Raw genomic sequence first — 15,402 nt, 5'->3', positions numbered from 1 at the left:
TGATCTCCCGCATCACTCTGCAGTGGTGGAGCTGTTTGATGAGGGGATGACGGACAATCACTTATGATAGTGGCCGTATCCATTTGTGATTGCGTAGCTCCATCACTGAAGAATACTGAGCGAGGCTTGATTTCAAACTTCTTCTTGGGATGAGAAGATTTCTTAACACAGTACTCGAATCGCCCAAAGATAGAAAAATTTCATCTGGCTCTTCGGAGCTTGAAACTGCAACTCACGGAAGTGCTACGAAAAATCCATAGGCAATTCATGTGGAGACTTCCGTTGTTGTAACAATTTTGGGTCAATATGGTCTGGATCAAAATGATAAAAAGTGTCTTCAATGAGATCACAGAAATGCTCAAGTGAGTGCACGCTGTCAGTCGATAAACTGCACAAGCATCGATGAGGAGATTTACAAAGTGTGTATGCAAGCAGCAAACTGGCCTATTCGTCAGAACATTCATCTTCCTCCTAAAGCATGGAAAGAAAGTCATGTAAGAACTTAGGTGAGGCCACTTCGCCTTCACCATCATATGTGTAAGTGGAAAAGTGATCAAAAAACTCCCTCGTGATGGTAACAGATTCGTGATTGGAAAAATATCGTGGAGGGAGAAGAGTGCAAGAATCCATGATAGATAAGAAAAGGTTCAAAACATTATGAGAGGACACAACTTGTGATATGCCCTCCTTCTAGCGCCAGAAATGTTGATGGTGCTGGACTCATCAACATGTCAGGGGATATCCCTAGTAAGAAGTCCCAATTATACCTCAGGCCATTTGGTGTAGGAGTCCCAGCAGTTGGTCGTATGGTAATGCCTCGACTACAATTTCTCACATAGGCAAGTAAGATAACTCTGTTGGTAGCAAGGGTGTGACATATGTAGTGAGCCAAGGAAGGTGCATGAGAGGTTCTAACATACGGGGGTTGAGATGAGTGTGCCCCTTGGAAACCTGTGATAGCACGGAGTAAAGAAGGAAACACATGAGCAAAGATGCATCACAACATGGAAGGCAAGTTAGCTAGCAATCCAAAGTGATGGTTAAACCAACAACATTTCAGAAAGATTTATACATACACAAAAAGCTATACATGCATGCGTAACCAAACAAATATATATATATATATATATATATATATCATTTAGAGTAAATTAGATAGCATAAACTACAATACAACATATGCATGAAACTTGTTGGCTCTTGTTATATTAAGAAGTGTAAGTTCCAACCATACAATACATTCATATCCAACCACTAGTTCCGACAGTGGAGCATTACATCCACAACCACCTGCTCTTCCAAAGAGATGTACTAGTTCTATGCAGTGGAGAAGCCAAGGCTCATTGCAATACTTTCCAAGCTCTCTCCAAGATAGTCTTATTAGAAGCATGGCTGACCAAAAGCCTCTACAATTAGTTATGAGGGACTATTTATAGAAAAGGGTGGGGTGACCCTTGACATTCATCTTTGTGACAGTTCATCTACCCTCATGAGTCTTCATCTACTCTATCACTGTTACATCCAACTATCACACTTGAACTTACACTTGACAAGATGTTACATTGCAATGCACATGTACCCATGTGATACAAAAATGGCTTTGAGCAAGCCATACAAGATATGACAATGACTCAGACAACTGTTGGAAGACCACCTCTTCGACATCTTCATTGTGGTTGACAGTAGCGTACTGATGCCAATACTGGTAGTCCGCGATGGTGTCCATGTGCTCCAAGGTGACATCTTTCTGGAATTTGACTCTTGCCTCCATAACATCCGGGTACACTTCTCGGGCTCCTCTGTAAAACTCGTCTGAAAGCATGCGCATCATTGTCTTCAATGCGGTCGGACCAAAAACATACTTGTGCATGATGTCTGCACTAATGGGCAAGTCTGGGTTGGTGGCAATGTGCATCAACTCGTCAAAGTATGAGTCAAGCTCTAGACGAACCTCTGCCTTTGTCTTCGTATAGGTGAGAGTCCCAATAGATGGGATTGCATGTGCACACACCACAACATCCATACTCTTGAATACATGTGCATGGGAAGCCTGTATACTAGTGATGAGCTACAGGAGCTCTTCAAAGTTCTGGATCTGGTTTCGGATACGTGCCTATAGCTCAACTGCTCTAGGCTTCATCATATTAGGCTAGTGAAATGGGGCTCCCTTGTATCTCATCATCCATGTTTGCATGTAATCAACAACAGCATGCACGTTCACCAAGTTATGTGCTCTTCTAACATGTCATTGTTGCCATTCGTTGAGATGGATGACTGCCTTGTGCATGGTACCAAACTTGGAATACAATGCCCGCATGACTATGTCAAGGGACAACAGTTCATCTAGTATTGCCTTATTTAGTTCTGCTTGGGCGGATGTTGTAACCAACTCTCCTCCTTGCTTGGCCGTCTATAGTTCCTTCACCATTCGCTCATTCATAGCTATCAAAAATAAAACACTTGAGCTAGTGGCTTTAGCATACACTTTAGTAGCATTAGCCAAGGCTGTTGGATGTTTGTGCACGGCATATACGATCACTCATTCCTCAACTTGCGCAGGAGATGTATGATCATCCAGAGTCGACACTCTGTGACATTGCACAACTCTATGTTGAGACTCGCCATATGAGACGTTGTGCATCTCTCCTTCCAGCTGATCCCTAAGGATCTCAGTGCCTCCTTGGTCACTTCAGACTTGCTCATCCTTTGGATGTGGTGAAGCGAGTAAGTCGACCTCTTGATGATGAGGCATGAGGTCAATGTCTTTTTCCAATTCCTATTGCTCCATATCCATATCCAACTGTTGAAGTGCTTGCTCTATCTCATGAGCGAAGTCTTGCTCCTCCAATGGTTCACCCTGTTTGCTTGATACCAGTTGTTCTGATCAGTCTACTACCTGTACTAGCATTGTTTCATCTATTTTCACATGTTACGCCCCCTGTTGTACCTGTTTCTACTGCGCTTCCCTCTCCTATTTGTACAACTCTTGTTCCTTCCAGAGTTTCTCCTTCAACTCATGCAACTCCTTCTTCGTCTCTTCCATCCTTCATTTCTCCCTCTGCCTTTATGCAATTCGCTTATCGTGTCATTTCCTCTTCACCTCTATAGCCATAGATGCTTTCTCTACAAATGGATCTGCTCGAAACTTGCAGCTTTGTTCTTCCTCCATGCGATCGACAATCTTCCTCTTGCCCTTGCCGCGCATTGGTATGTTCACCTCTACTACTACTACTGCTTCTAGTGCTCTCCGGATGTTGCTTCACGTTGCTTCACTAACCACTCCACAGTGAATCCAACCTATTCATTGGGTCTAGAGAAACTGTAGCAACTCCATGCATCCTCCTCTGCCCAATGAAATGCCCCGTGGATCCAGTTGAACTGTGCTCTCGTGTAGTGATCTTTCACAAGACAATGTGGGGCATATGGATTGTAACTTTAGAGGTAAAATGGGTACATCTTCATATGTTCTACTTTGACATCCGCTTGCTTGAAACTCCAGATCATGTATAACCCAATCCACAACAGAAGAGTAGGCCAAGCTGCCTTCTTCTTTCGGTGAAGTCTAGCTATCAATCCTGCCGAGATGAGATATGCTACTTCCTGCATGATGAGTATGTCCAAGGAAAACTTTCGTAGAACATGCGAAGGATTCTCCGCATTGTACATACGTATGAAGGTGCTAAACGGTGAGGCATACCAATCAGATATTTCTATCAGTGCCTCCATTACTGCCTCCAGCATGCATGGAGGATCCTGCTCAAATATCATCTTGTAAACTGGGGTGAAAAAAATGATCGGGCAACCGTGTGATAACTCCTCTAAAGTTGCATTCGAACAACGACTTACAATAAGTGTTCACCGCAGTCTCATTGGTGACCATGCCCACTTCAAGCCCAGGAACTCTTGTCGGGCATATATTACATCCAAGAAGTAGTTAAACATCTAGATTTCTTCTTGCATACCTTTGGGTGGCTATCGAGCCCTTGTTACCTGCTCCAACTGATGAGCCAACATGCCAGACCAGTTACATGGTTTATCCTCTCTGGCCAGTTGGTCCAGCATGATCACCCAACTCTATGGGAAGGTTTCCATGCTTTCTTAGCCATACAATCGACATGAAAATATGACCAAGTATTGATACACCTTTCATAGTATCTTCGTTTTGTAGATCTGGTTGGGTGTCATCCTAAATCTAGCCGACTCCTTTACCCAATTCTTCATAATATCTCTGGAGTTGGCATTGTTGCTGGGTAAGCTAAAGGGGATCTCCATGATAGTTATGAGTTTTGATATCTGATACATCTCATCATAATCCTCTACCCTGAAGGTTGCAATCTTTGTCCTGCTGACACTGCTCAAGGTCATCTTCTTGGGATCAGTGTACGAGATGATCCAGTGTATCATGTATTCACATGGGAACACGGGGTATATGAATGAAATTCGGTATAAGCTAGACTTGTGAATGTTCACGTATACCTGGTGGTCTTTGAGGTCTTCCCCAAATGTGCCTATAAATGCATCATTGACCTCTTGCTATTTCATTTTGATGTCCTTGTCTAGAATCAGCTTGGTATCTTCATAGATCGATAGACTTGCGGACACTCGCTCAACCACTGCTCTAGTTGTACTTCCATCAGTGTCCTTTTATCCTTCTCTCTTAGAGGCCATTGATATTGAATTTTTAAGATACGGACGAACACCTGGGAGATCTGGAGACAAAGTGACATGCATGGCAAGAAATATGTCAGCGAAAACCAAAGAAAATTGAAGGAACGACATAACACATACTTGGGGATTGATAGGAAAATATCGCATAATTTCTTCTCTGAGGTTGGGTGACTGGCTACCAGAATTGCACAAAAAGTATTTTGGGCTATCTAGGAGGAATGACGGGCTACTGGATTTGTGCAATGCACAATCTAGGCTAACTATTGGAACTGCACAATGCGCAATTTCAGCTGGCAATGACTGCAGGCTCAATGACTACATTGCGCAATTTTTTGGTCCAACAGTCACTGTCCCTCAAGATTGCACAAAGCAGGCCTGGGGAATTGTTTCTTGGCAGAAATGCACATTTCTAGAGAGGAAGGTAGATTCTTCCCTCTTAGAATTGCACAATGTTGTCATGATGAGGCGCAATCTGGGCCAAGGCTGCCCAGACCTATCGATGGGCAACTGAATACAAATGTGAAAGCGAATGCATGTTGATACTAAATGTAAGCAAAAGTGATTGATAGTGCATGAAAACATGGAATGAAAGATTCATAAAATAGAACAACATGCATGTGGGTGAAGTGAGTCACCGAATCAACGACCGTTCGTGAAAAACAGTTTCATGCATGCGACAACAGTGAGATAGCAACGAAAACTGAAACAATGCTAGTACAAGCTAGTATGCATGTAAACAACAACAAGCATTCAAATAAATCAAGCAAACAACACTCACACAAGTGGAAACACAAAAAGCGACAGAAATGTTGTAAAAGACAATTTGAGGCCACTTACCTGTAAATAGCTGAGCCGGATGTGTCAAAGAGTCCTGGATTTGTTGTAGGATGTCAGAGCTCCAAGGTCAATGTGAAAGAATGAGGTCTCGTGCTTCAAATAAATAAGTTTGGAGCTCATGAATCACATGCCACAAATCTAGGAAAAAGCTACACTTGGATGAAAGATTCTAAAATGATATTTGCATGTAACCTCTAGTTGCTAAAAATAGCTCCCTAAAATCTAGGGATACTTTTTACATGTTTCTTTTTCTATTCTAGGAAAAATAAAGCCATGCATGCAAGTTAAGTTTCCTTGCTCCCAGATGGAACTGGTCAACCCAACTGCACATGCAAGAGGCTGCTCAACTGTTGGGAGAAAATGTGCATTTGTGGATGGGAGCTAGGCTGGTTGCCCAAAAGATTTACACAATTTATGGGCAGAGCAACTAAATGTTGCCCAGTTTTTCCCAATTCCCAGGCTGAGAAGCCCTACTGGGAAGAATTACGTAATTTTCTGGATGAATCCTGACTGGCAAAATTGTGCAATTATGGAGCCCAGTAGGCTGCCAAACTGAATTGTGAAATTTCTTGAAGGAGCTGCTTAGCCTACAGTTCGAACAAGTACAGAGAAACAACCAGTGAGGGGAATGCATCAAGCTCTGATAGATAGACTACTTGTCTGCAAGAAAATCACTAGAGATTGTGTACTTGATGAAGCAAGACATGTTGTGAAAGGTTGGTAGGGAGGCTCCAAAATGAAGCTAAGGAAAAATTTTGGAGGGTGTTGTAGCCGCTACAACAGGTCTCAAACAGGTGCCTTGAGCATGGTACACTTATATTGACAATTATCTCAGTGGATTGGCATTCGCTAAAAGTGAATTTTATGTGAACCTCTATCACATTATGGTAGATGGTAAGTTGTCTATTATTATTTTGTATGTTGATGATTTAATATTGAAAGGTGATGAGTAGCTAGTCCATTCTTGCAAAGAGGATCTTGCAAGGGAATTTGAGATGAAAGACATGGGCCTAATGCATTACTTCACTGGGTTGGAAGTATGGTAGGGTGATGGTGAATTGTTTGTGGATAAGAGGAAGTATGCCTCTAAAATACTTCAAATATTTCACATGGAGAATTGTAATCTATGGACACACCTCTAGCTACAAACTAGAGGAATGAGAATGTCATTTTAGGTGAAGAAGTTGATGCTACCATTTCTAGGCAGCTTGTGGGGTCTTTGATATATGTTGTGAACATAAGAGACAACATGTGCTATGCAGTAAACTAGCTGAGTTAATCTATGGTGAGTCCTACCAAGTTGTATTGGAAGGCAATAAACCATGTCTTATAGTACCTCAGAGGCACTGTCGAGTATGGATTATAATACAGGAGATTAGAGGGAGTGAAGCTCCAAGGCTTCATTGATGCAAATTAGGTAGGGATTCCATAAGTCAGGAGAAGTACTTCAAGTGATATCTCTATTGTTGGACCTACAGTTATTTCTTACTATAGTAGGAAGCAGAGGTTTGTGGTGCTTATCTCGGCAAAGGTTGAATACATGGTTGCAAGTCAAGCAATGTGTGAAGCCATATGGATGAGAAAAATACTTGTGGGTATTTTCTATCGAGAGATGGATCTAACAGTGATATATTGTGATAATCAGAGTTGCATTAAGCTCTTTGAGAATCCAATATTTCATGATAGGTCCAAGCATATTGATATCAAGTATCATCATTTTTTGGACTGTGTGCGAAGGAGAATTATGTTGCTACAGTACATTCTAGTTGAGTAGAAAGATGTTGACATCTTGACAAAGGCATTGTCAAGAGGTAAATTTGAATTCCACAAGTGTAGGATAGGGATGGTGAAAAATCCCCTTCTTGCTAAGAGGGAGTGTTAAAAAATGTAGAAAGAATGGCTCAATTTGACTTTAGCCTTAGTCAAATTGAGAAAATTGAATTTCCACATCAGCAAGATAACTTGGAGTCAATTAACTATTTTGAAATGGATATTTTCACTTAGTTACCTCAATAAATTTGAGTTAGGGGCTTGCAATTCAATTATGCATGTGTTGGTTGTTAAATTTTAGCAATCTAGTTCAATTATTTTCAGTTGTATTCAATTAACTGACCTATAATTGTTGATAGAACAAGTTGAAGATCAGTATTGTAGTGGGACATTAGTCTAAATCAAAGATCTATTAGTTAACTGATCAATCAACCCAAAATAGATAGTGCATGCAAGGAATTTGAGTTCCTCATGTGAAGTTGAGATGACAAGGCAATGTAACATGAGATGTAGACTAGTTTTAGGTGTACACATTGCAAGAGTCAAGAGATCAATCCTTGAGAATTGTGTAATCAATTTGGAGGAAATTCCTATATTTTAGGGGCTAATTTCCTCAAGATTTGCACAAGGAAATAGGAGGCTTGGTGAGAAAATAGTTGGCTAAGTGTTGGCCAGGCTTTTTAATTGATTAGAGAGAACAACTATTCTTTTGAAGTTTGAGCTAAGAGTTGGAGCTAGAAATTGTAATAGTTTCCTTATTCAACTAATTAATGACAATAGGCTTGAGGGGTTTTTCCCAGTTGTGTTCCACTGTAAATCATTGTGTATTTTTGGTTTTTCTTATTGCATGTCTATGCATGTTTTTCTAAATTGTGATTTACATTATGTGGATCAGTAGAGTAGAATTGTGTCTTCTTCTTTTTTTCAATGTGATATCTTGAGAAGTTACAATTTCTATCAAATTTATACAGCAAGTGTTTTGGATTAGAGATTTGAACTATAGAATTGACTTTGGAAATGAAGATGAAATACTAACGACACTACAAAGAATATTTTCTTTAGTATGATGAGCTGCAAAGGAGCATCATGAGTGCTCCATGGATTCATGATTTCATCAAAGGTGTGACAACTACCAAACATACACATTGAATCCAAATGCACTTGAATTTGTTCCTTCAACTCTAAGAACTTCATCTTCCGATTCAAACATCCCAAATGTGATAAATCCATAGCTAGCCAACGATTCTCGTAAATATATCCTACATGGAGGTGATTTCGCAACCTCGCGTGCTTCAGATAATGAAAATCAATACTAGAAATTTCAACATCTTGATGACATTACACCAAACTTTGGTCTTTTAGAAGTAAATGCCTTTCTTAGTGCTGAAAGCATATCATCAGAAGGCTAATATGCTTTTGACTACACAAGTACATCAAATCCATTATAACAGAGAATGGAAATTAACCAAGGAAATTGCTTTTCTTTTCATAGAATGCAAGAAATTTCTCCACATGAAAGGTCTCCTAGTTATGGTAATGGTCATTCTAAGTTTTGTTTAGCTCATAAAGGTGAATAAAGATTCTTTGGTGGAGTTGAATCGTTGTATTCTTTAATGGATTGGGAGCATCATTATTTTTCTCAAGATTGACAAATTTTACAAATTAGGAATTGGAAAAATTCTAGTTTTCATGAGAATGGTGTCTTTGGTGAACTGTTGAAACAAGTATTTGCAGATGAGAAAATTTTAAAAACAGACTCGATGAACCTTCTTGCTCTAGAGTTTCCTATTTTTTCAACTGAAAATAAAGAATATATTTTTCATGCTAATATCTTGAATATGTCAATTGAGATGCTTACCCAACTTCAACTTCAAAACAATTCTGGACCACCCGCGCATGTGTTGGGACGGGGTCCCCCAGGTGTAAGTTTTGTCTAAATTTTGAATCAATTTTGATGTAATATTTTAAAGTCTCCGAATTTTGAGGAACAGAGTGCAAATAGCATGGAACATTAAGAGTAAAAGGGGATTTTAGGTAGGTCAAAGCTCCTTATTTTGTAAAGGGATGGGTTGTTTTTATTAAGTAATGAGCTTCGCCCATGGTTCGTGGACCATGGAATGTAATGTAAAATCTATAAAAGGAAGTCATCTAGGAGTCATTAGGCCGTTCATGAATGGGATTTTGAGTCTATTTTTTCCGTAATTCTGCATTTTGGCAAAGGGGAAGGCTCCTGCAGCTGAGTGTGCAGAGATCTTGGCAAGTCCACAGTTGAGTGCGCGGGCCCCTGCAACAGTGTGTGCAGGATCATAAGAAGGGTATTCATTGAATATCTATAGTAATAAAGCCTATTTGAAGCAATTCCATGTGTTCTCTTTATATTTATATGTTTCTGTGTTTATGCTTAGTTATGATTCAATTATCTGTAATATTGTTTTATTTGCATCGCAAAGGTCCATATCTGCTTTTCAATGATAATTTATGCATGTTAGAATAGTTAGGCGAAGCTCATAGATCTATTTAAGTAGGAATCATTTTCAGTCTGTGATTCTAAAGATAAGGGTTCGTGAAGGTCAGATCGGGCCCTAGATTAAAGAAACGCCTTGCTGCTACATCACATAGCCTTCTGGATGTATAAACCTGGTTCTAGCATCCCCCAATACTGCCTTGGGTGAGACTATGGTATGCACTAATAAAACTATTTCAGAAAGGGACGGTAGCATAGGGTTTTATTGGTTAGCATAGCTAACTATGAACTTAGGTCCAAGCCCCCTCAAACCAAAAAAGGGTTCTGTTGTCAGGACCTAGATCTATTTGAGGGATGTGTGATGTGGCGTCCATGGAGAGCAACTAATAAATAACTCAAGAATTGGGTAGATCAGAAGTTGCATGAGTTTGCAGCTAAGGTTAAAAGAGAATCTGCGTTGGTCAAAAGATAGGTGGCTATAGAGATATACCTACACAGAAGAGCATGAAGTTTTCTTTGCATCATTCACTTGCGAATTACATGAGTAGTTGTCTAAATTATCAACAAGCCAACCTACCTAGAAACACGACGAACATCCAATGTGGACCACTAAACTGATCAAGCATCTTGAAGAGTCTAATCATAAGGTTGCAAGGGTTGTTGACTATTGGATTAATAGTATATTGGGTTGTTTCATAATTTTCAATTGACACATCTGTACCTTATAGCGAATCTAAACGTCAATTCTTTAAGGGTCCGAGAGGTATGTACCAAAAATTGGTAAAAACTTGGATTAAAATGTTGTTGTGTGAAAAGGGTGTTATGCTTTTGAATTAATGATCAAAATAGGCCAGACGGGATCTACACGAAGTGGGAAAATGTTTCGAGTAGATTGTGAAAGATACGCTGAAGGTGAATACAGTTTGTTGTTAGGGGATTCAGAAACTGATGAAGAGGGAAACCTTAACACACTTGGAGGTGCACCACAGATAGAAGGTTAGGGAACTTCTGGGATTCTACATCCATCCACTCCACCTCTACCTCCCCCGCCACCTCATACACATACACCTATGCCTCCACCTCCACCTCCACCTTCATTATTCAATATGGTGAATATAGTGAAAATGCCTATATTAAAGGGTCAGGGATAAAAAAAACCCTGATTAGTTTTGGTTTGTAGCAGAAGCTATGTGGAAGGCGCAGCAAGTCAATGATGATGAAATGAAGAAATAACAACTCATTATAGTGCTTACATGGTATATCAAATATAGTACAACCAATCTAAATGCTACATTGGCTAAGACAAAGACTACGCTTAACGCAAAATTTAGAAAGCTAAAATCACAAGCTCAGTGTGTTACTGAAATAAAGGAGATCAAGCAGACAGTTAACGAGTCGTTGTGGGATATAGATTAGAGGCTGAAGTGCTTACTGAGACAAGCTAATCATCATATTTTAGATGAACAACATAAGGAATGGTACATAGCTACGTTATTGCAACACTTAAGATTGCCTTTTTCTTAACAAAAGATCTGATCTCAGGTCGAATAATTAGAGATCGCGATGAAGATGGAGGCTTCGCCGATCCAGGACACGAATATAGGATTCCAACGCCTCCAGTCACAGTTAGCAAGCATGCATATGAAGTTGCAGGATCTGAAGAAGAGAAAGGAGGTTCAGTCGAGAATATGCCTTGAAGTTTGGTGCACGAAGTGTAAGGCTGAAGGCTACTATAAAAAATAATGACCTGTGTACTGGGACTATATAGCCACGGAAGGTCCCAACCCGTTGAAATAAGAGTCTCCTGCTGGATTAAGTGCCAATTCAAGTGTTTGGTGTAGTATCTACCAAGTGTCAGGATTGCATCCAACATATAATTATTATCTATTGCAAAAGTTTGTACAATCACCAAAGAAATTATTTTGCAACTTGTGTAAATCGTTTGGCCATGATGAAAGAGATTCCCGAAGCTATGACTTGATGTTAGACAAAACCCCAATGTATAGGATGCAGGTTGAACCTTGCACGCAAAACGATCAAGGCTCACCTGCGACTCACAAAGGATTCCAAGGATGGGGAAGAGGACGAGGAGGAGGTGTTGGAAGAGGTCGGGGCCAGATCATCTGCTACAACTGTGGAGAACCAAGACATTTTACACATGATTTTTAGAATCTAACCCATCCTTCTTGTCAATACTGTAAGCAATTTGATCATGTTATAGAAGATTGTCATGTATTGATAGCAAAGATGCAGGAAAAGAAGAAACAACTCCCGATGCAGAACATTCAGATGATGAGATCTAAGTTGCACGAAGAAAATCCTAGTGTCAATATAGTCACGTGAAGCGGTATATCCACTGGTGAAGACAAGGTAGAAGGAAAGGAGTCGGTATTGGATACATGGGTTCATAGGGCTGGCGAGAAGAATGTTGGATTTGACTTACAAAGATAAAAGGATATGTTTATGGAGGAGAGAAAAAGTTTTGTGGATCCAAGTGTTTCTATGTCTAAAACTCAGATACAAATAGTCCCATGAAAAGAGAAATCTGAAGAAATTATTGTGATAGAGGACTCTAATCCCACGGTGCTGAAGTCGTTTATGCAAACATGCATGAAGCTACTGAGGGATCAGAAGGTAGTTGAAGGACTACAAGAACTGATAGATAACTACGTTAGAAAGGACAAGCTATTACCAGAACAACACAGTGAATAAGGTGAACTGAAGAAAGAAGAGGATTGGTAGGGAGATGCAGTTCACATCACAAATTAGTGATTTTGACATGGAACAGGTAATTCTAGACTTAGGACTGATGCTAATGTACTGCCAAAATAGACTTGGGAAAATATGGGGAAGCCTAAGTTGCAGTGGTCACCAAACTAGCTGTGCATGGCAAACCAACAAAATATAATTGCAATGGGTCGCTTGCATGGAGTGGTTGTAGATATTGAGGAATCCAATGTGCTTGAAATTTTTGAAGTTAATGAAATAGTATATTATAGTAGTCCATACCCAACACTGCTTAGGATTTATTAGGCTTTCGACATGAATGCTATTATTAATTTGAAGAAGTGAAGCATGGTGTTTGAAAAGAATGGCCTTAGAGTGGTTGTTCTATTGGATCTAGCTAAAGGTGGACGATACAGAGAGCTAATCCATGATGATTATGATGACAAAGACATTTATCACATATATAATCTCATTGTGTGAGATGAAGATTGTATTGATCCCACTGTGAATGGACAGATTAGTTGGGAGAAGGATAGCTCATGCCAATCAAACTTAGATGAAGAATTAGAAAACTGGCAGAATCAGTTACATGAGGTCTCTACACTATGATGCAATAGGTTTACAAAGTCTTTGCATTGTATATCAATTGAGGTACATAAATTGCCTTATTATGATGGGCTAGATGATGTCAATATTTTTCTTGACCATTTTGAAAGAGACGTACCAGAGGAGCACAAGTTTCAGGCTCTAAATTTGGCTTTAATAGCTACGCCTGCAAGATGGTGGGGAACCCACAAGGATAATATTGTTGAATGGAAGAAATATTGTAGAGTGATAATATTAAGGTTTGGATACGAAAAAACATGGGTTAATGAAAAGTATACTTAAGGATGACCTACGTGAACATCTGGCTTGATGGACTAAGGCTTGGGGTGAGGTACCTCAACTACAGTGGGTACATATCTTTATTCATACCTTAGACATTATACCAATGAACTAGTATTTGGAGATGGAGCTGTGACATGGGATTACTAATTGGAATGAAATGAAAGAGAGTTTCCTGCTGAAATTTAGCTTTAAAGATGTGATCTAGGTGGATCTTTAGATATAATGGCATGGAAAAGCTTAAAATCAAAGTGCTCAGAATGAAGTCAACTCGGGACCAGAGAGTAGATCTCGTTATCCTGATTCTAATGGCGAGAACGGTACTTCAATCTGAGTCCATATGGTGAAGTTATCGCAAAAAGAAGGTTGCTTTGTTTCTTAAGAAAATGAGATTTTTTCCTTTAAAAATGGGTTTAAGCCTCGAAAGGCCAGAAATTGCAATCGGAGGATCCATGGAGTTGGACTTAAGCAGCATGCAGCAAAAACCCCGATCGCTGATCTTCGATTAAATTGACATCAGCGATTGGAGGGCAATTAGGTCAGAGGAAGGCTATATCGAAGTAGGCAGGGGCCAAACTTGCGATGCGATCAGCGATCAGAGATAAAATGATCGGCAAGATCATTATCAGCAATCAGGACATCGGGATGATATGTGAGCAGGATGCCAATGTGATCGGTCGATGCCAATATCGGCGATCAAAAATCGGTTGTTGGCCATCCCCATTTAATAGGACTATACACCCCCGATATGTTGATTGCGATATCAAGCCCGGACCCGATAAAGAAAATGCGCTGATTTAATAAAATTTGAAGTCTGGGGCTTGAAGATTTTGACAATTTTTAGTGTTTTTTCAGGATTTTGGGTATTTATCATTACAACAATAATGAGGCCATTTTAAGGGGCGGTTGTGCCACCAATCTTTCTACTCCACCTGCCTCTATATTGAACCAAGAAAGCCCCGATTTAAATGGGATTTTGTCCAAAAAACCCATTATAAAAGCACGATGGTTGGAAAAAGCATGGGGAGAGGATTTTGCAGCACGTTGTCTCATTTGGCAGGAGGCCGATAGTGCATATTTGTTTGTTGGGACAAGTTTCAAATGTTTTCAGCCCCTTTCAGTGCCGCAGATGCTTTGATGCTGCTCACTTCTCCATCTGAGGTCTCCATTTCATAGCCACTTGTCAGAATGGAGGTATAAGCCTCTTGTATGCAGTTGATGATTGTAATTCTCTTCTTTCATGCCATTTAATATAAAGGCCTCCCCATTGTTTGAGCTGGTCCTAAAGACGTAGTCCGAATTGGACGAAATCCATTATCAAGCCTTGATGTCTTCTTTTTGTTTCTTTGTGTGCTTTCTTCTTCTTTTCTTGTGTGCACATTAAATTTCTATGTTAAGCTACAATTTTACATGTGATTCTTTTCATACATCTATAAGCGAAAGTATCTTGGATCAAGTGGTATCAGAGCAGGGATTCTTAGATGTGAATTTCATGTTTGTATGCTAATAAGAAGCAGGCTTCAAAGAGGTGAAGGGGAACTAGAAAATTTCGATCCAGAAGCAGGGCGTGCACCTCAAAGAAGAAACATGGTTGAAGATGAAGATCATCTTGAAGAGGAGCGTAATTTCAGAAAGACCTTCTACTCAATGGCAAAGAATATCAGTCAGCTGATTTTAAGGCTGGAGAAAGCAGAAGAGAGGAATTCAGAAGGACAAGGTTCAGCACATGGGAATGGTGGAGAAGAACCCCCTCCTTCTCCTTCTGGGAGTGAAGTTTCTCCTTCCTCTCACCACCATAATCATAGAAATTCAAAGGATCATCCAAGAAACCCTTCATTAAATTAGATGTTAAATTTGATCTTCCTATGTTTAGTGGTGAAAGTAACGTAGAGAAACTTAAAAATTGGATTAGGAAGATTGAAGTCTACTATAGGATTTAGAATATCGTGGAGGATGAGGCAAAGATCTAGCTAGCCTCTCTATGGCTGAGTAGCACCGGTCTCATTTGATGGGAGAGAAAATTGCAGAGCAGTAAGAATGTGGGTAAGCTC

The sequence above is a fragment of the Pinus tabuliformis genome, chromosome 9 (assembly GCF_031772625.1).
Source record: "Pinus tabuliformis cultivar Carrire ecotype Pingquan chromosome 9, CPIR1, whole genome shotgun sequence".
Lineage (NCBI taxonomy): Eukaryota > Viridiplantae > Streptophyta > Pinopsida > Pinales > Pinaceae > Pinus > Pinus tabuliformis.
Note: the sequence above shows the minus strand (reverse complement) of the source record.